Source organism: Dromiciops gliroides, chromosome 1, assembly GCF_019393635.1.
Source record: "Dromiciops gliroides isolate mDroGli1 chromosome 1, mDroGli1.pri, whole genome shotgun sequence".
In the NCBI taxonomy this organism is placed as follows: Eukaryota; Metazoa; Chordata; class Mammalia; order Microbiotheria; family Microbiotheriidae; genus Dromiciops; species Dromiciops gliroides.
In genome coordinates, this window is record NC_057861.1 from 506354291 (window position 1) to 506376496 (window position 22206).

A 22206-nucleotide genomic window follows, 5' to 3' on the forward strand; every position below is an offset into this window, starting at 1 on the left:
TGTCTGGTCTCTTGATGTTTGCTTTCCTATTCCACTCTCTATAGGATTCTGGTGCTCTGCCAGGGCAGGATGGTGGTAACTGGAACTGAGTAGATGGCCTGGGACTATTGGAAATTGGTGTGGCCATTACATTTTCATTTCTGAGCTGTTTGGTCATTATGTTTCCTTTTACCGTTTTCTTTGACTAAAGGGGGTTTGCTCAAAGACATCTAATTCCCAGGTGAACTGTGGTCTATTCATTAGCAGTCCCATCTCACTTCATACTTATTTGGAAAGGAAGAGGCAGGAGACAAGGCTTTGTTCCTTCAGGCTGCTAGCCCAAAGTAGCCAGTACTCACATCACATTTCCTGACTATGCCCCTTTGCCTTTGTATGCATTTCCAAGTTTTTGATAAATGCGAAATCAGGCAGCCACCTACATTTTTCTTTGTATGTTTGATGAAGACACAGACAGAAAATTGGGATGATGCTTTGACCCTTTAAAGAAACAGGAGGTATTATCCCTCTTTCAGCATGATTTGAGACATAGTGGGGAAGAGTAGACTTAGCTCCCATTTGGATATCTCATAAAGAAGAAAAAGAAACCACAACTATATCTCCTAGACTAATGCAAGCTACCACAAATAGGTGAGCTTATCAACAAAAAACGTAATTTATGCTCCTGGAAAGAACATAGATAAGCCTGTGAGACAAACTGGAGTCCAGAAAGAACATGCCTTATGTTAGGGTGATGTTGGGGACCACTTATTTACATGGGAGCTCATCATAATGCTACACCCCAGATACTTCAATGAAAGAAATCCTATTTACATTGTGAGCCTACTTACAAGAGGGCCTATTTACACATGTGGGCCCCTTATCTTTGCCTCAAGTCAACTTACTTGTTTCTTATTGATCTTGGATAAAGACTCCAACACCATCAAGTAATTCATCATATATCTATAGAGCAAGGAAATCAAATGGAAGGAGTGAGATGAAAAAAAGAAGACATTGGTAAACCGTATTCTTGGCAAAAAGTGGTATACTTTAGGAATTTACTTTGCAAGTAAGATTTTTGATAATAAACCTTCTTACCCATGAGATGAGTAGCATCTCTACGCATTAAGCGTGTTTATAGGGACAGTTTTAATATCAGATAATTTTATAGGGAAGTAGTAATTTTTTGAATCCATAAAGCCATTACCTTTAGGACCCTTTAGATCAGAAACCACTGAAGGAAATAGTCTTCTTTTGCTTCTCCTTCCTGGTATCTAATATTAATTAACTATCTTAGGAGATCATTCCTACTACATTTAAAAAAAAACATTACCTCAGTTGGGATGGAAATTCCATGTTCAGCAGTTTTGGTGATTATTTTGATATAGGTGCAAGGAGCAGTGAGTTGACCTCTTATCCTATTAGACATGATGATGCTATTCAGAGGACACTTCAGATCTAGTGCCCAAACCAATTAAGAACACAATACTTCTAGTCAATTCTATATTCTGCTTTTAATTAGACAATATTTCTCTTCTTTGAAAAAATAAAAACAAAACAAACAAAAAACCCCTCCTTCCCCAGATATCTTTTTCCTTCTTTGCCTGGAAAAAAGAAATAGCATTTTGTTGAAGAGTCTAATTGAGCTTGGACAATCTCAGAGAATGGAACCAATTATTTAAATATATCTACATAGGGAGGCTGTCTGTACAATGAGAAATCCAAGCTTGGAGGATGGTTAAGCTGATATTGGAGGCTATCTAAAATGCTGACTCCAAACACTGAATGTATGACTCAGTTGATTGGCCATTGTGGTGGAAGAAAACAAACAATTTTAGAAATGGCCAATTTGTCAGCCACACAGGGAATCAGACTGCATACCCATTCCAAGCATAGACCATATTAGTAAATAAATGGTTGGTAGGTTAGGCCATAAGACTTTGTTTTCTTAGTTAACCACCAGTAACTGAACTACAAATGTATGTCCCCTTAAACAGACATTCCTTATAATCTGCTTACAGGTTAAGCACTGATAAAGATCAGACCAATATATCCACTCATTATCCTCCCTTATAATCATGTTGAGTTCTCAGCCTCCCATTTTTGGCCCCCTGATAACCCTTAGATGTCTTACATGGCTGACCCCATGCCTGGAATGTATTTCCTCTTCTCTTTTGCTTCTTAGAATACTTAATATCATTCAAGTTTCAGCTCACAGCTTCCTTCTTCATGATTCCTTTTCCCTTTTACCCCCCACTCCCAACACACACATATACACATTCTCACACACATATATTCTCTCCCTTGATAGGATATAATCCCCCTGAGGGAAAGGGCCCTTCCTTCCTTCCTTCCTTCTTCCCTTTCTTTCCTTCATTTCTTTCTCTAGCAACTACCACAAGAGTGGGGGCTTCACAAATGCTTTATTGATTGATTAATTATATTGCAGGTTTATAATCAATGGTTATAATCAGTGGTTCCCAGTCTTTGGCTTTCATACTCCTGTGAGGCCATGTAAGGTGTTTGGAAGTCCATATGTAAATTTAAAAAGAAGTAAACATGCCTTCTGTGGACTGAATATATAATGGCTCACACATAAAATAAGAGAGGCACACCTGAGGGGAACAGGGCTATATTTACTAGCATGCCCAGGCCTCTTACTTGATTGCTTATTGGGAACTTTCCAATCCTTCCATTCCCATGAAATTGCACCTGTGTAAAGGGTGATTGCATCACAAAGGTGATGGCTGGGGATGAGGGAGACACACTGCCTACTACCTCCCCACACCCCAGAGCATTTTGGGAAGGAGATTGTTACTAGCTAAGTAGTATATGAAAATGCTTCCATATTATTTCATATTAATTTCATTTCCAAAGAAATATTTTCCTCTTTCAGTGCATGTTCCTTGCTTGCCAAGTTAGTACAGGGAAAACTGAGTTCAGCTGACCAGTTAACAATAGAACTGGATAGGAACGAGACAGGTTATTTAACAGCTGAAGTAAGTTATATAATTGAAAATATCTTTGTGAGCTGAATTCCAATCCATGTGAATTAGGGAGTGGGGGTGCTGGTGGAGATAAGTTTTATTGCTATATTTTAACTGTTATTTTTCAATATGTCCACCCTTCACCAACATCCAGAACTTCTCTTGTTAGACAGGAAAACTGTTTAATAAAATTGACTGACAAAATGATTGTGTCTAATAGCCCTTGCAACATTCTACCATGGGACTGGGGCAGATCGAAGAAAATGGCCCCATGGTATTGCTGTTGGTACCCTCTAAATTATCCACTCTAAGAAAGCTCTGTTCTCCTTGCCCAAGTTACAGTTCTGATTATAATTGCTGAGGCAATTATAATTGCTATGGGGCTGAGACATGCATGCATATGTGTATACAGACATATATACATATATTCTCATGTTAAATAAGGGTCCTCATAATCAAAGAAAACCACTCTACATGGAAACTTGGGCAGAGGTACTAATATTCCTGTTTTTATTATGTTTCTCAGAGTTCCAAACTGGAATAATGGCATGAATCTTATAGCATCAGTAATGCTCAATGACTTACTGTAATTCTCATTGGCCTTGAGTTTTCCAAATTGTTTTAGCCTCTCTGTGCTGAAACGAATCATTTACAATGTATTGAACCCGGGCATTTTTGTTTATTTTTTGTTTGTGGGACAATGAGGGTTAAGTGACTTGGCCAGGGTCACACAGCCAGTAAGTGTCAAATGTCTGAGGTTGTATTTGAACTCACGTCCTCCTGAATCCAGGTCCGGTGCTTTATCCACTGCACCAACTAGCTGCCCCTGAACCTGGGCACTTTTGGTACCCTCCCTTAACCCCCCTCCCAGTCTACCGTTTGGTTATCACTGCTATAGGGATTGGATTTTGGAAACTAGGAGCTGAGTTGTAAACCCAAATTTATTGTTTTATTTTATTTTAAGGTAATGTTATTCTTCTATCTCTTGGTTGAGAGAAAATTTTCCCAGTCTTTGAGAAATTCATCCAATAGTTGTGCAGGGGTGTCACGGGGAAATAGGTGGTGGGGGTCTTTAATTATTCCTCTTTAAAGAATTACAACTCTTGTACACAATCCAATTAGAATAAAATGGTCTTTTATTTGGGCACTAAGACAAAGTGACCAAGAGGGAAGTCAAAGACTTCCCCTCAAGGGGAGGATATATCTTAGAGAAATCTTTCTCCTGGAATGAAAGGGAGGCCAAAGTTTTTGTAGGGGATGGATGGTTGTGGGGATGGATGGGGCAACCACCTGACTATGGAAAGTTCCCTTTGGGGGTGGGGAAAGCTGGAGTGGGATGGGAAAGGCTTGAATCCAGGGTAGTGGTATCTTTGTCCCCTGGCACAGCTCAGGTAGCAACTATGCCCAATGGGCTTATCTCCTGGTGGGGTGGGAGAGGCTTGAATGAGGGGTGGTGCTGATTTCTGGAGCTATCTTTGCCCTGGCTCAGATTACCCCCCCCCCCCCCACCTCTTAAGTGTGCCTGTCGTTCAGTTTAAGCTTCTCAAGGAGGGAAACTATGAGTTAGGCTAGACCCATATTACGGGTATGGCAAGTTGAAAAGTTATTTTCAACAGAAAGGGCAAGAAAATAGAAAACTGAAACCACTTAAACACACACACACACACACACACACACACAAAGACCCTTAGGAACTGAATCACACCAGAAAAGGAGAGAGGAAGCTAAAAATGGAAAGAAAACTCCCACTAAACTACTTGATCATCAATTCTTTAAAGACTTTGAAGTTAATACCGAAAGAAACTACACCATATAATTGGTATTACTGATGCCAGAATTAGAGGCAAAAAAATTGTCATTTCATTTTGTAATTTCTCAATACATGTGTAGACATTCCAGATGGGGTCATATTTAATGCTGCTATGTTTCAAAGGGAAACATCACTTAAAGTTACTAAAAAATGACTATTAAGTAAATAAGGATGACCAATGCAAAGAAACATATTAATCATTCCCCCTGTTAACCTGAAAATTACTGAAACAATCAATATAGGAGACATAAGGTCTTTAATCAGGGCAGAGGAGCTATAACTCTGGGTATCGAAAAGCAAGAATGCTAGGAATACCCCAAAATGGGAACTGAGGACAGGGTTTATATGGGGTAACAGAACAAAGGGAACAATGAGACTGCCCTTGGTCTGGGAATGGGGATTAGGTGGGTATCAGTCAGTTCTCAGTAAATTGTGATTATCACCCCATATTAGTGGCAGATTCCAGGTGGTATTCTTAAGGGCCCCTTGGTATTTTGACCAAAACCTTTCTTTCCCTTCTACGGGAATTGTGAAGAAATAATAATAATAATAATAATAATAATAATAATAATAATAATAAATTAAGTTCTTTTTGAAATGAACATTTTCAGATTGTTGCAGTTGGAGTTATATTCTATAATTATATTCGACATTTGGCTTATAAAATACTTTGCTCAGTAGGATTCTTTAAATTAGTTTAGTTAAGATCACGTGATATCACTTTCAGATGAAATATGGATGATGGAAAAGTGAACAACATAATTAGGCTTCATGGAGTGTTGTCTTTTAATTTCTTCAAATGGAGAATTATAGCAACATTCACAATCATTTTGAGAATGAGAAAGAATGCCAAGATTTCTTAAAGTATCTACTGTTAAAAGTTTTAAAATTAGATTTGGTTTTATTAGAATATAGTTGTTTTTTTTTCTTTTATATTTCAATATATGAAGCAGAAATCTCCAGGGAAATGACCTATTAGCAAAAGCTGAAAATGATGGGATAGTTATTGGTATTTTCATTTCTAGTTATTGGCAGAACTAAGAAGTTGTTGAGAACCCTCTGGAAATAAGAAATTTTCATTTAAAATTTACCTTCATTTCATTAGCTTTGGCCATGGAACAAAAGACCAGGTGTGTTACACACCTTTCAGGCAACTTTCCAAAGACCTATTGAGTGAAGAGATAAGAATGGGATACAATTACAGGCAAAGAACCCACATTTTCTTGTATTTCCCTTTCAGTTGTTATGCAAAAAAAAAAAAAAGAAGAAGAGTAAAGCTTCAGTAACCTTAGGCTCAGGAAAGCAGTTAATAACTTTCACAGATAGCCCATCAAGGCTCCATCTATTCTTTTCACATCCATATTAATTCCTTCAAAGGTTTCACCTTTTGAAGGCCATCATTCATTCACAAATCTGAGTTCTACTGCTTGCTACAATCCAGTCCATGACCTAACTCCTTTAAAAGGCTCTCTCACAATTATATTTTCTCCTTATCCCTCTCCCCCCCAACCCCCTTTTTGGTTGCTATGCACAGTTGCTAACTAGGGTTCTGGAGAGTTGGGCTGTTTTCACAAATGCAATGGGGATTTTTTTTTTTAAATGCCAGGTCACAGATGAAAAAATGTTCCGTTTCACCTTCTGCAATTTAAATGATGATACTCTGTATTGAGGAAGAAAACCTAGTAATACAAAGAGATAATTAAGAATCAGAACAAGGGTTAGATATAGGGGCTTCTGGATCTTGGAACATTTTCAATGTCTTATAAGGTAGGAAGATTGATAGGAGTTTTAATTTCATTCCATAAAAGTTCTCAGGAATAAAAGCCCCTTTCCAAGTCCTACATGGGTTTCTGCCCCTTTAGCCACTGGGGTGTTAACATCTGATATGGAGCAAAGTAATGCTACCTCATGAGTCCCCTGAGCCTGCTAAAGAAACTTAACTGTTAGCTACAAGGTGGCTATAATTTACTCCCTTAGATCTTTGCCTTAGCTCAATTTCAAATTGCTTCAAAGGTTGGAATTTTGTTTTCTTGGGATTGTCATATTCTATCTGGTTTGTTCTAGACATTAACACAGGGTGTATGATCCAGGTGGTGCATAATATCGATGAGAAGTAGCAGAAAATCCAAGGAGAGTCATCCATTATGACATGGGTCAGTGGCAGGGTTGTACTAGCACCATTGATGTTAGGATGGCTGTGTTCTATTCCTGGTTCTGCCCTTCAACAGTATCATAGGGGGAATAGGTGGTGGAGGTCCTTAGGTCCTCTGTAAAGGATTATAACTCTCAAACACAATCCAATTAGAATAAAATGGTCTTTTATTTGGGCGATAGAGAAAGTGATAGAGAGGGAAGTCAAAGACTTCAAAGACTTCACCTTGGGGCAGTTAGGTGGTGCAGTGGATAAAGCACCTGCCCTGGATGCGGGAGGATCTGAGTTCTAATCCACCCTCAGACACTTGAGCCTTACTAGCTGTGTGACCCTGGGAAAATCATTTAACCCTCATTGCCCCGCAAAAACAAAAGTCTTCTCCTCAAGGGGAGGAGATGGCTTAGAGACATCCTTCTCTTAGAATGGAAGGGAGGCCACAGCTTTTATAGAGGATGGATGGAGTCACCACCTGACAATGGAAAGTTCCTTTTGGGCCTGGGGTGGGGTGGAGAAAAGACTCCTGAGAGGCAGGGGGATTTTTCTTTTGGAATGATAGTTCCTACCTCTGGAGTTATCTCTGTCTCCTAGCTGTGCCCAAACTGACTTTCTTGCTATAGAATTCAATCTCCCTTTACTTCTTAGGTGTGCCCCTCCTGATAGCTAGTTGGTTAGTTTAAACTTTAATAGTGCTTAATTCCTCGATATGGCCCAAGCCCCATGTCAACAGCTTTTACCTTGGCCAAGTCACTTAACTTCTCTGGGAGGTAGTTTCTATCATGTGTAAAATAGAGGAGCTAGACCCTTCTAATTCTAGGACTTTCTATTCACTTTTCTTTGTAATCCTAGTGATTAATACACCAATTTGGCACATAGTAAGAACTTAATAAATGCTTGTTGACTTGACTTGATATTCTAGGATTCTAAGAGTTGCGCCTGACCTCATTCACCTTAAAATTGTTGCAGAGGTTGGCAAACCTCTTAGTGTCTTTGGGAGACTGAGCCCAGTTTACAACAGAGGACAATCCAGTAATCCATCATTCTATGACAAGGAGCTGTGGAATCAGAGCCCAAAACATGCCTCCTTTTTTGGGTAATAAAATACAATAAATTCTTTTGTGTTAATCTGTCACCCTTTCCCTCTAAATGCCCTCTCCACATCCATGCTTTAATTTAACTTTTCTGTATTGGTTTAGTTCCTTCAGGAGAGACTGGAATGTCAGTAATATGATGGCGCTTCCCATTAAGTAGCAAGGTTTCAGCAAGAAGAATCTTTTGAGCAGTCTGTCAATAAAAAGAATAATTAATTACAGTTTTACCATTTTCATTGCTGTTCTCAAATGAGTTCATCACCACTTTAAAAATTGAAACTGGCATAAGTGTCCCATAAAGCTTTGTGTAGCAACTGTATGGCAGAATTCTAGAACCATTGAATATTAGAGCTGGAAGAGAGTTTAGAGATCATTTAGTTTAGTCTCTTCTCTTTACATGTGAGAGGAAACTGAGGTCCAGAGAGGAAAAGTGATAAGGTCATGAAGCTAGATGGTAGACAGCTCAGGACCAGGCTAGAAACAAGGCCCTGGTATTGTGTAGTTTGGACAGGGTTGAAGAAGATCATTCTAAAGTTCTGAGAAACAGATAACCTTATGGGGGTGGGGGGAATAAAGCTAGGAAGGGCTTTTCCCTGGGAAGGTTTTTGTTTTTGTTTTTCTTTATAGCTAATGACTAGGGTATGTTAGGACTTTTGTTTTCTAAAAGGTCAATGCCAAGAAAAAAACATCCTCAGGCACGTAGTAAACTGAGAGCAGTAAGGAGCCTACTCATCCTTTGAGGAAGAGATAACACATTCCAGCTAAAGATTCCAGATAAAGCATGAGATTGGAAATAAAGAAGCCTTCCTCTCTCTTTGCACCCCCACTACCATGTGTCCAGTGGAACAATAATTAATAGTGAACAGCAGTAACTAGGGGACCATTAGAGGTTCTGAGTGTCTGTCACACAAAATCAACAGGAAGTGATGCCCAGTAGAGACTACAGATCCATCAGAGATGGCAAAATATGCAGAACCTGAGAAGAGCAGATGATAACAATACTAGAAGTTATGTGCAGATTTGAAGCAATAGAGACATGACTTGCTTCCTCTATGTGTGCCTTCTGGTCATTCATGTGTGAGCCCAGCCATATGTGTTTCATTTTAGAACATGTACCCTGGTCACACATATTTTCAGTAATTGTTTCTCTACTCATGCTCTCTACTTATGTCCTTTCTTCCCAATTGAGATTGTCTGTTTTGGGGAAAATGTTCCCAGATTTATGAGGGAAATGTTGTATTGCTACTTTTCATTCTATATTTCATTAAATTATTTGAATGAATTACATTCTCTGACTGATAAAGGTAAGTACATTGATAGGGACTTGTGAGCTTAAATGGATTTGAACCCATATTGTCTAAGGGACCCACTTCAGAGTTAGTAGATGCTCCCAGTTGTTACACAGAGATCTGTTTATGTTACTTCTTTGATCAACCTCTTTAGTGCCTTCTTATTACCCAACAAATCCAAACTCCCTATAAAATCCTCTATAACCTGATACTACCCTACCATTCAAGCATTAACTTATACTACTCTTTCATTCCATATATATTGCTCCTTAGCCAAACTAAACTAATTTCTCCACTACCCAATTTCTTATTCCCATATACATCAACCTTCCAACCCTCAAGTTTCTTTTCTTTCTTTCTTTCTTTCTTTTTTTTTTTTGAGGCAATTGGGGTTAAATGACCTGCCCAGGGTCACACAGCTAGTAAGTGTCAAGTGTCTGAGGCTGGATTTGAACTCAGGTCCTCATGACTCCAGGGCCAGTGCTCTATTCACTGTCACCTAGCTTCCCCTATCAACTCTCAAGTTTCAAACAAACTCCACCCATCCCTTCCACTGTACCTTCTGGAATACCTGTTCCATAGGCAACAAGCTTCCCTTCATCCTATATCTTTTTTCTTTCCCTCTCTTTCCATCTTCTAGCTATTATTGAATCATGACATCTTCCTTTTAACACAACCTCCCTGCCCACCCTTTTTAGTACTGATTGCCCCTTCATTCATTCTCCTCTGTTCACTGGTCAAGGTGGAAAAGTTGAAATACTCCTTCCTCTCCATTGCTACTTCCAGGTTCTCTCCCACCTACCCATTACTCAGTAACTTCTCCTTTAAGGTTCATGCAATTCTACCACACAATTAAAATACTGGTAGTTGTTGTCTATAGACCTCCTGGTCACTTCCCCTTCCTTTCTCAATGAGTTTGGTACCTGGCTCGTATTTTTTCTCTCCTCAACTAATACCCTCCTCTTATCCTCACAACTCTAGTTCTATTATTATTCCCCCCCCCTTTTTTAAGAAATGGAGAAACTCAAACAAAGTTTATATGACTTGCCCAGTTCATAATTGTCTGAGGGCAGATTTGAACTCAAGTCTATCCTGACTCCAGGTCCAGCACTATATTGTGCCACCTAGTTCCCTAAAGGAACTAGATCAGACCTTGCTCAGCAGACCAGTTTTAGTGATTCAGACTTGGGATGGGAAAGCAATGAAACATTTTGTGGACCAAAAAAAAGGGGCAATAAAATAAGTTAATTTACAATAAGAAATTTAAAAAGAAGACAATTATTGATGCAAACGTGTTGTTCCTGGCTCTTAATTTATCCAGCAAAGTTAGGTCAGAAAAATATTCTGTTAGGGCAGTGGGAATTCAGATAGATTTCCAGCATAACAACTCCCCACATACTGGGGTTTTTATGCCTCATCAGAGGTTCAAACCTCCTATCAACCAGTTTCTGAAAGATGGTTTTTTTGTCCATTTAGAGGGAAACCAGTCCAGTCTACTTAAATATATACAGCTAATAACACATAGCTGTAGTGCTTATGTAAATGTCAGCTAAAATTAGTATTATGGGGATTGACCAAGATCTTGGAAATCCCTTCACAACTTTTGGTTTCTATTAAGTGAAACTAACAAGTAGTTTCAAGAACTCAAAAAGCCACAGAAAGAATGGTTTAGTTTGCTTTAGGAAGAAATTATTCTGAAAAATTTAATGCTAATTTATCCTCACCTTCAAGACTCTTTGATATAAAATTTCAATTATTTTTAAAGCCATTTACCATTTTTTTGATCTATGAATATACCTACACATGCTCTAAGAGAAGTGAAGAAATGCTTGTATGTGAATTACAATATTATTGAGGTTAAAGTATTTTGTTTGACTTGAGTTCTATGGATAACTGTCCCATTTCCCCATCTTAGTGTGTACGGTAACTTAAATATTCAAGTGATCCTTTTGAAGTAGGTAGACTTCTGCATTGGGAAAGATGCAAGAAATGGCCTTAGGAAATTGAGAATTTGATTATGCTTTCTTTGCCCCTCAACATCTGCTCATTAGGGGGATATAATTTCTTCAGATGCATCACCTTTTGGGGGAATTTTAGCTCAATTTGTTTCCAAATGATGATGATTTGCTCCAATACAAATGAATCAATGAAAGAATAAATGCTTAAGCACTCATTAAATACTTCGTGCCTAATAGCTGGCAGACAAATGCAAAAGCAAGACAATCCCTGCCCTCAAGAAGCTTCCATTCTAATAGGAGGAGACAATGGTGCCTAGTGGAGAGGCTGCCAGGGATGGGGTATTTTGCTCTCTAAAGTCACAGAAATGTTGAGTGAAGCCATAGGATAAGAATTAATTATGATCTTGGAGTTGTAAGGTGGAGGGCTAATGGTGGGAAAGATAGCTAGGTTATAAAGTAAAGCATGGCTTCAACCAGCTAGATAGGGCAAGGAAGGAAAGAAGGAAGGAAGGAAGGAAGGAAGGAAGGAAGGAAGGAAGGAAGGAAGGAAGGAAGGAAGGAAGGAAGGAAGGAAGGAAGGAAGGAAGGAAAGGAGGGAGGAAGGGAGGGAGGGAGGAAGGAAGGAAGGAAGGAAGGAAGGAAGGAAGGAAGGAAGGAAGGAAGGAAGGAAGGAAGGAAGCACATTTATTAAGTGCCCTGAGACACTGTGCTAAGTGATTTACAAATATCATCTCATTTGATCCTCACAATAACCCAGGTGCTATTATTATCCTAATTTTTTACAGTTGAGGAAACTGGAGCAAATGGAGGTTAACAGGGATCACATAGCTAGTAAGTATCTAAAACCAGGTTTGAGCTGAGCTCTTCCTGACTCCAGGCCCAGTGCTCTATTTCCTGTGGCCACCTAGCAGCCTATGAACTCACCAATCAGAATGGTGAGGCCTCTGGGGTTCAAGAGCTAAAAGGGTTAAGTTCTCCAGGGCATGATCTCTGGTTTAGAGGGTACAACTTCATAACAGAGGGATGTTAGATAATGGACAGGAGATATATAACTACTTTGAAGCTGGAAATCTAAAGAACCATATGTACAACATGATACAACAATCCGTTGGCTCCCTCCCTCCCACCCCCCACCCCCATACACACAACTACTTTACTGGCATTTGTTAGAAGACCCAGCTGGGAAGTCACTAAAGGATAGGGCACTCGAAATATATGTCTTCAGGGCAGACCCTAAAGTTCATCCTGAGTCTTTGAACTAAGTTCATCCCTGCCTTTGCAAACAAGTCAAAAGAGAATTATTATCAGATGCCAAAGTTGATAATGCACAAACATGCATGAGCAAAAAGGAAAAAAACCCCAACAGATCAAAGTCAGAAAAAAATTGCTTATCAAGCAGAATAGATCCAGAATTCTTTGCAGTTTCTCATCATTGCTCAAAACTGTTCTTTAAACCTCCAAACTGCTCACCAGCAAGGGACTTACTTAAACGAAAGAGGTGCCATGAATATTCTGGGAGAGCTGGCAAGGGCATAGCGGTGTTTACTTCAAGCTATTTATCTCCAAGGCTTGGGCCGAGTCACTCTAATTTCTCCTGGTTATAAAACTCAGTCACTGATATTTGGTGCAGTAGTTTTCCAGCCAGAAAAGAGACACTTTAATGGTGTTGGCATGCAGCACACTGTCCCCATTTCATTTTGGGTTAATACTTTCCCTATTATTCTTATTGTTCTGCATTGACTCCCTTGCCTGGTACTGTGATACACTGCTCTCAGCATTCTGATGGGATTTCATGGGCCTGCAGTCGCTGGCTTGATTTGTAACAGGATACTGGGACAATAAAGGCCTTGAGAAGATGAATGTGAGAAATGCATGCTTCTGCAGAGAGTATCAATGCAAAATGAAAAACAACACTGTCTCCCATTGCTTGTTGTTGCCATCTCATTTTCATCAGTAAATAACTGGTGCACTTTCTTGGACAATGAACCCAGACAAAGGAGAAGGACAGCTCCTTCCAACAATACCTGTGCTAGGAATGATGAGCAAAGGGACAGGCAGGGTCCGTAGAGGACATAAGGATTATCTATTCTCTCTATTCCCTAACTAAAAGCAAGTTTAAAAGAATTTTCAGTTATAAAAAATATTTTCTATTGTAAAACCCCAACCAGTGATATTATAAAGGAAGAGATACTGGACCTGTGATTTTATTAGGATAAGGTGCTCCCAGATGAGTAGGTTTCTTCTATTAATAAAGTTTGACCCTTCTTTTCAGGTAGGTGGTGCAGTGGATAGAGTCAGCTGAGGGAGCTGAAGACCGGAAGACCTGAGTTTGAATGTGATCTCAGACACTTAGTAGCTTCCCAAACCTGTGTAAGTCACTTAGCTGCTTCCCGTTTCAGTTTCCTCATCTGTAAATTGAGGATAAAAATAAGCGCTTACCAGGGCAGCTAGGTGACGAAGTAGATAGAGTACTGGCCCTGGATTCAGGAGGACCTGAGTTCAAATCCGGTCTCAGACACTTGACACTTACTAGCTGTGTGACCCTGGGCAAATCAACCCCAGTTTACTCACCCCCGCAAAAAATAGTGCTTACCTCTTGAGGTTGTTGTTGGCAGGCTCAAATGAGATAATAATTCGCAAAATGCTTTGCAAGGTTTAAAGTGTTATATTATTTGAGACTTGCCCAGAGTATAGAGATTAAGCATCTCGCCCAGGGTTATATATCCAGGATATTTGGCTGCCCCATTATCTATTAGGCCATACTGCCTCTCTCTTTTTAAAGATGGATTTGGTAAACTTGGTGGTGAGTAATTGCTGATTCTATTAGCTGATCCTTAGGAGATAGAACAGTATTCAATGTACTTCAGTTAGAGATAAGTACAAGAATAGGGAGGTGAAATAAAGAAATGATCCTAGTTTTCCCCATTCCTAGTTTAATTATGCCATGTAAGCCAGTAGAAAGTTAATAAGGTTGTGAAAAGGATCCTTGGGGTCTTTGGAAAAAAAACTGGAGAGACCCACAAGCATTTTATTGTCTTTAATTATGAAAAATCAGAAGTTGACTATACCATTTATAGCAATCAACCCCGCTCCCCCACCAATACCAAACGCACTTTGGATTAGTCACACTCTGCAAACCTTTCCCAACTCTCCAACCACCAAACAAAGGAATTATGCCAGAGGTAGAGTAATTAGAGCTAAATCCTCAAGATAAGAAAACAGCCCAGAGTAAGGTTGGACTCTTATGAATTAACACAAGAAAACTTTAATACTTTGAGCTCAGAGCTTGACTCCCATGGGTCTATACAGAGAGTACAAGCTCAGATATTGGTGTGTGCTGTCTGGATTTCAGGTAGAAAGAGACTCTCATGAATGCAGCAACTCTGCTGGGATGCAACTACCATCTTCCACCCCACAGGAAACAGCAGGCACCGATTCTGCCCAGCCAAGTGAAAGAAAAGAGAAGAGGAAGAGGAAATAGTTGGGCTGAAAACTTACTTTCTGCACTTCACAGGATGGATCTTGGGAAAGGAATCTTGAGTCTGAAGAAACTCTTCCCCCAGAGACTGGCCCTACCTATTAGTAAGTGGTGAATCTGTCCAGTTTGCCATACAAAGAAAAGGAAAATGGAGGGAAGAGTTGGGATAAAAATGGGTCTGAAGCTGCTTGTTCTTGAGGGAAAGGCTACTGGAAATCAAGGTGACTCCCTCTTCCAGGAACAGCTGGAAGTAATGAACCTCATCATATGTGGATCTCTGCCCTTATTTCAGGAGATATAGGGGGAAGTACTTCAGAAAAGGCTCACCAAAGATGATTTCAATGATGCTAAATGAAGTTGTGATGATTTAAGAGACAAGGACAGACAAAAATATTAATAGACAAATATTTAGTATTCCAGTACAAAAATACTGAGAGAACTAGAAGGAAGAGGTGGGTCAACTACCCCCCCCCACCTCCACCCCCAGTTCCTCTTTTATTCTCATAAAATTATAGTCCCCTAACCATCAGAGATGGTATCACTTCCTTTAGATCCAACCAAACATCTAAGTGGATGGAAAAGAAAGCCTTACACTTAAGTCATCATCAGGTAGTAGGAAGGAGTGAAACAGATGTATAACAGATAACTCAATACTTGAAACTGGGACACTACTCAGGTGAACCAAGGAATTTCCATTCTTCTGGGGATGAGGTGAGAGGTCAGCAGAAAGGCTACAACAAGGGCACATGTACAAACCTAGTCTGTATCTTTTGTCTATATCTTTATAGTAGTTGTAAATAAGACTGAATACTTAGTGAACCTAGATATTTAAGAGGAATAGGGAGTGCTACCAGTTAGGACTATAGGGCTGGGGTTCTGCCCAGTATTGTTGAGACACATCCCCTGGAAGCCTTACTGTTTGCCTAAACTATCCTGTATAGTTAATATAAAACAATATTGAATTCCAGGAGGAGTGAAAGAAATGGCTGCACTCAATGAACATGAGAATGACTAGAACATTACCCTACACTGACTCTTTCTTTCTTTCTTTTCTTTTTTTTTTGCAGGGCAATGAGGATTAAGTGACTTGCCCAGGGTCACACAGCTAATAAGTGTCAAGTGTCTGAAGCTAGATTTGAACTCAGGTTCTTCTGAATCCAGGGCCAGTGTTTTATCTACTGTGCCACATACACTGACTCTTTCTACAGTGATCCATTGTACATTTTTTTTTTAAAGTGAGGCAATTGGGATTAAGTGACTTGCCCAGGGTCACATAGCCAGTAAGTGTTAAGTGTCTGAGGCCAGATTTGAACTCAGGTACTCCTGACTCCAGGGCCGGTGCTCTATCCACTGTGTCACCTAGCTGCCCCAATCCATTGTACTTTGGACCAAAAGTAGACTGATCTTAGAGGCTCACTACTGACAAATGAAAATTAGCTAAGGGGGTAGCCCCAATCTCTGATGCTTCTCCAGATATGAGTAATACACTAGAGGAGGTGGCATAAACCCAAAGCAAATCACAGACCTGGTTAATACCTTCATTGGCCGAGGAATGTCAAGACAAGTTTACTTTCAGCTGGAAGGGCTTCTGATACATATTCCCAATATGGTTTTAGGAGTTATCTAAATTTTGCAATCAGCCAGAAGATATTCAAAAGTAAAGAAAAGCCAATTTAAATAAAACAGGATTATTGCACAGTCATGAAGAATCAAAGAAGACAATAGCACATTCCAAAAAGGAAAGGGGAACCCCCCAAAATATATCCTTCAAAGCCAAGTCCAATAATCACTACCCACCACCACCACCACTGCTGCCATGGTAATAGCAACAACAAAGGATGCATATTCTGTAAAAAGAGAGGAACTTAAGGTATTTTTGTAAAATAAATAAAATTGATCAGAATTTTAGAATTGCAAACACTCCAAACAAGAGAACACAAGAGAGACTAATGTGTAGAATTATCAGAAAATCAATAATTGGTTCTTTTATATTTTTAAGTTATTGTTTAGAAAAAAGAAATTGAATGGATTATGAAAGAAAGGACCAAAGAGGGATCATCAAGAGATAAAAAAATGCCTAAGAGTTTAACGAGTTAAGGAGAATTTAAAGAATCAGGAGAGGAAGGAGGAAAAACTAAATTAATATTCTGTGGACTAAGTGCTGTGATCCCAATTAGCAAATCAATATCTTTTATGGGAAGGATCACATTATTAATGTAGAGAGGGATGGTACAAAACAGACAGGAGCTAGAGATGTGCCCAGTTCATAGGTAAGCAAAAAAGGGATATCAATTCCTCTAATCTCTCAAGAAGAGTGTGGACTGTGGGAGAAAAGAGGAGGGGTGGGAAGCGATGAATGGGAGTGTTTGGGGTAAAGGGAGCTGGAAGGAAATGTTACTTTGGAATGAAAAATGAAAGGATACCACTAAATTTCAGGTATGCAAGGGGTGGAGGGGAGAGGTGAATGTTATAAGAAATAGGTGCTATATCCTATAATGGGCTTCATCTGGTGGAAATTCACATATTGTGAAATTTGCACATTATGAGACTATCTTCCAAGACTATCACTCCCTAGGAGAAAACATATAAGTGTTCCCAAGTACAGCCAGTATTGAATGGTATGAGGAATATTGATGATATTAGGAATATGAACCTGAGAGAGGATTACCTGTCCTTAGGAGTCGTGAGTGATCATGTTAAGGGCAGAGGTAGGATGAGGACTTATGACTTGACTCCCTCCATATGACATTGCTTCTACTAACTCTACCTTGCTTCTTTTATGAAATATTATTCCTAAGAGTGAGTAGCAACAGGAAAAAGGGAACAATCTCCAAATGCAGTTATATAAAAATGAGATAAAGGGGTTCAAATTCAGAATAAGGGGAATCTACTTAATTAAACATACAGAACAGAAAAAGACTGAATAAGGAATAAGTAAGGGTGGAATTGGAGAAAAGCATCTAGAACAAAGTGGAAGATAAAAAAAATAAGGACAATACAGCTTATTGGGAAAGAGTACCCTAAAATCAAATTACACAAAATAAAAGATTGGAGATAGGGAAAAATGGAAGATTTTGAACTACTTAAATAGATTGATGAGGGAAGATCATATATGGGGTAAAACCTTATACATTAAAAAATAAAAGGAGAAATGAAAAATATAATTTGAGAAAATAATGGGGTTTGGGGATCCCAGAGACCCCCTCACTCGAGGGCCTGACTGCCTGACCTTTTAAGATCAGCCCAGAGTCAGTCAAGTTGGGCCTTGTATTGTGAATAGAGGCAATAGAGATTAAAACCACACCTACCTGAAAGCCTTTCCTCCCAGACAGTCTGTCCTCTGGTCTCTGACCTCAGAATTTACAGCTCATGGACTACCCTCAAATCCAGTAAACCAATAGATTTGAGTGATGCTAGCCAATTAGATTGGAGCAGTGTGTAAGGACCGCCTCCCCTCCAGACCTCAGGGAGCTTACGCGCTCTCTCACACTCTCTTGGTGGGGATGCTGGAAACTCTCCCCTTTATCCTAGGAATGAAGGGCTTCTGAACTTTCGGAGCCATGTGCTCTCTCTTTACTAATATTTAATATGCTTTAACAAATGCTTAATGCCCCCAAACTGGTGCTAAAGACTCTAATTTCTAAGTAACAAATCCTTAGAAACCCCAGCTAAATTCCCTAAAACTTGGGACAGAGATAGGCACCCCCATAAATTTCCAAATGACACAATAAATAAAGTTAGGAAGATTGGGGGTATGGTGGGTAAATGAAAGTAGTAGGATTGTTGTTGTTGTTTGTCTTTCATTCTTCAAGAGGACCATGGCATGGGGGTGATGTCATGACTTGCAATGAATTGGATTTAAGTGAGGGAGAGCTTTGCAAAGTCACCAGCCTCTCTCCTCCAGAGACATCTGGATCCACTGACAAGTTATATATCAGGACAATTGGAGATGGCCCTAGATGTTTAGGGAAATTGGCGTTAAGTGACTTGCCCAGGATCACACAGCCAGTAAATATATGAGGTAAGATTTGAATTCAGTTCCCCCCAACTTCAGGGCCAGTGCTATATCCACTGAGCCACTTAGCTCAGTGGGTTATAGGATATATGTGGATAAACTAACACCAAACCATTCTAAGCCAAACTAATTACAGGAACATAGTATCGACTCACAAGAGGAAGGGAATAAAGATAAATTAAAACAAAAAAATATAGAAAAGTACAAGCCTAGTAATTATAACCTTAAATGTGTATGGATTAAATAATGCAATAAAAATAGATTGGCAGAATAGATAAGACCACAAAACCCAACAATTTGCTACATACATGAAACATATCCATATATGGAATGAAAAAGAGACATATGAAATGAACATGAGACAATGGAACCAAATTGCTATATATTTTTGTTGTTCAGTTGTTCCAGTTGCATCAGACTCTTCATGACCCCATTTGGGATTTTCTCAGCAAAGATACTTCAGTGTTTGCCATTTCCTTCTCCAGCTCATTTTATATATGAGAAAACTGAGGCAGAGTTAAGTGACTTGCCCAGGGTAGCTAGGAAATATCTGAGGTCAGATTCAAACTCAAGAAGATGAGTCTTCCTGACTCCAGACTCAGTTCTCTATCCACTGTGCCACCTAGCTGCCCCATTATATATTAGTTGATACTAAAAATAAAGTAGGGGTTGCAATTATATGATCAGACAAAGTAAAAAAAAATGAAGAGAGGTAAACAGAGAAAGTATAATTTGCTTAAAGGTAGCATGGAAATTTATAAAAATAGGAGTCATTCAGGGCAGCTAGGTGGCGCAGTGGATAGAGCACCGGCCCTGGAATCAGGAGGACCTGAGTTAAAATCTGACCTCAGACACTTAACACTTACTAGCTGTGTGACCCTGGGCAAGTGACTTAACCCCAATTGCCTCACCAAAAAAAACCCCAAAAAACTCAAAAACCAAACAAACAAAAAATAGGAGTCATTCCCCAATTGATAAATGGCCAAAGGATATGAACAGTTTTCAGACAATGAAACTAAAGCTATCTATAATCATATGAAAAAAATTCTCTAGGTCACTATTAATCAAAGAAATGCAAATTAAAACAATTCTGAGGTATCACCTCACACGTATCAGAGTGGCAAATGTAACAAAAAAGAAAATATTGGATGTTGGAGGGGATGTGGGAAAACTGGAACACTAATCTGTTGTTGGTAGTTGTGAAAACATCCAACCATTCTGGAGAGCAATTTGAAACTATGCCCCAAAAGTTATAAAACTGTACATACCCTTTGATCCAGCAATACCACTGCTAGGTTTATATTTCAAAGACAAAGACATACCCCCAAAATCTATTTGTACAAAAATATTTATAGCAGCTCTTTTTGTGGTGGTTAAGAATTGGAAATCAAAGGAATGGCTATCAATCAGGGAATGGCTAAACAAGTTATGGTATATGACGATGATGGAATATTATTGTGCTATAAGAAATGACAAACAGTATGATTTCAGAAAGGCCTAGCAAGACTTATATGAACTGATTTATAGTGAAGTGAGCAGAACCAAGAGAACATTATACAGAGAGACAGTGATATTGTTTGATGAAGCACTGCAAATGACTTAACTATTCTCAGCAATACAATGAACCAAGACAATCCCAAAGGACTAATAATGAAGCATACCATTCACCTCCAAAGAAAGAACTGATATTAATGGAACATAGACTGAAGCATGCTATTTTTCACTTTGTTTCATTTTTTTCTTTTATTCAAGTTTTTTATACAAAATGACTAATATGGTAATGTTTTACATAATTGCACATATATAACCTATATTTGCTTTCTGCCTTAGGGAAGGGGGAAGGGAAGGAGGAAAGGAGGGATAAAATTTGAAACTCAAAACTTTAAATAAAAATACTTATTATTTAAAAAATAAAGGTAGCATAGATAATAGAACAATATCAATACTAAACACATGTATGAAATGTACATTTAAATTCATAAAGGAAAAGTTACCTTAATAGAAAAAAAAACATTGTAACACAATAATTGTAGGAGACTTTCATATTCTTCTCTCAGAGCTAGATAAATCAACCAAAGGCAAACAAAAAAAAGGAAAATAAAATTAAGCATACTATTAGAGTGGTTGGATCTAAAAAACTTATTTTCCAAATAGGAACATTAAAGAATATGCACTAATTTCTCAATACCACATAGTACCTTTCTAAAAAGACCATGTGTTGGGACACAGAGAAATTTTAAATAAATGTAAAAAAAATCAATCACTTCTTTCACAGACCATGAGGTAATAAAATAGTAATTGATATAGGAAACATATGCAAAAGCATATGGATCTAAGTGGAGAATTAATAATGATGCCATGAAAAATGAATGGATTAAAGGTCAGAGAACATAGACATTTTATGGAATCATAGAAATAATGACTAGCTGTGTAAAAAAGTAATTGTAATGATGAGACAATATATCCAGATTTCTGGCACATAGCTAAATAGTACTCAGAAGAAAAAATTATAACTGCAAAAATACATCAATAAAATAGAAAAATAGAGGATTAATGAAATGAGTATGCAATTAAAAAAAAACTTTAAAGTAAACAAATAAATGAGCCTAAACTTAGTAAGCACAAAGGAGAAAGTCTTGAAAAGGAGGAAAGACAAAATAGAAAACAAAAAGACTGTAGAAATGAAAAACAAAACTAAAAGTTGATTATTTGAAAAGATAACCAAAACTCAAAACATTAGCTGAACTAATTTTTAAAATAGAGGGAAAAGACAAATTATTGAATTGAAATAAAAATGAACATAATGAAATCAAAACAAAGAAATAAAAATAAAAGTAATTATATGAAAGCATATTATTTTCATCCAGATCTGTAATTTTAGCAGTCTAGGCAATTCCTGGTGAGGAAACCTCTTTTACCAATGGATAAAAGCAAATTTTGTGTAACTTATAGTCTTAAAGTTTTACCTGGGAGTACTTATATGTTAGTGACTCACTAAAGATCACATATGATATATTTTAGAGAAGGGATTTGAACCCAGGTTTTTTGATGCTATGGTTTCTTTCTATCAACTTTCTATCACCATACTGCCCCACTATACATAACACTGAGAATTTAACAAAAACAAATCTGTATTTACTTAGAAAATATCCCAAAGAAAACTCAGAACACAAAATAGAGTTTAAACAATCCAATTTCAGAAAATGAAACTCATCAAGCCATAAAGGAACTATCATGGGGTGGGAGTCGGGGAGAAAAAAACAACACAACCCTGGTCCAGATAGATTTACAGGTTAATTCCATCAAATATTTAAAGTGATTAGTACCTCTGCAATGGATATTATTATCAAATAATTGAGAACAAAAGCATTCTGCTAAACTTCATTTACAAAGCAAAACAGTCCTCATACTGTAACCAGGGGAGATTAAAACAGTGAGAGAACAATATAGACA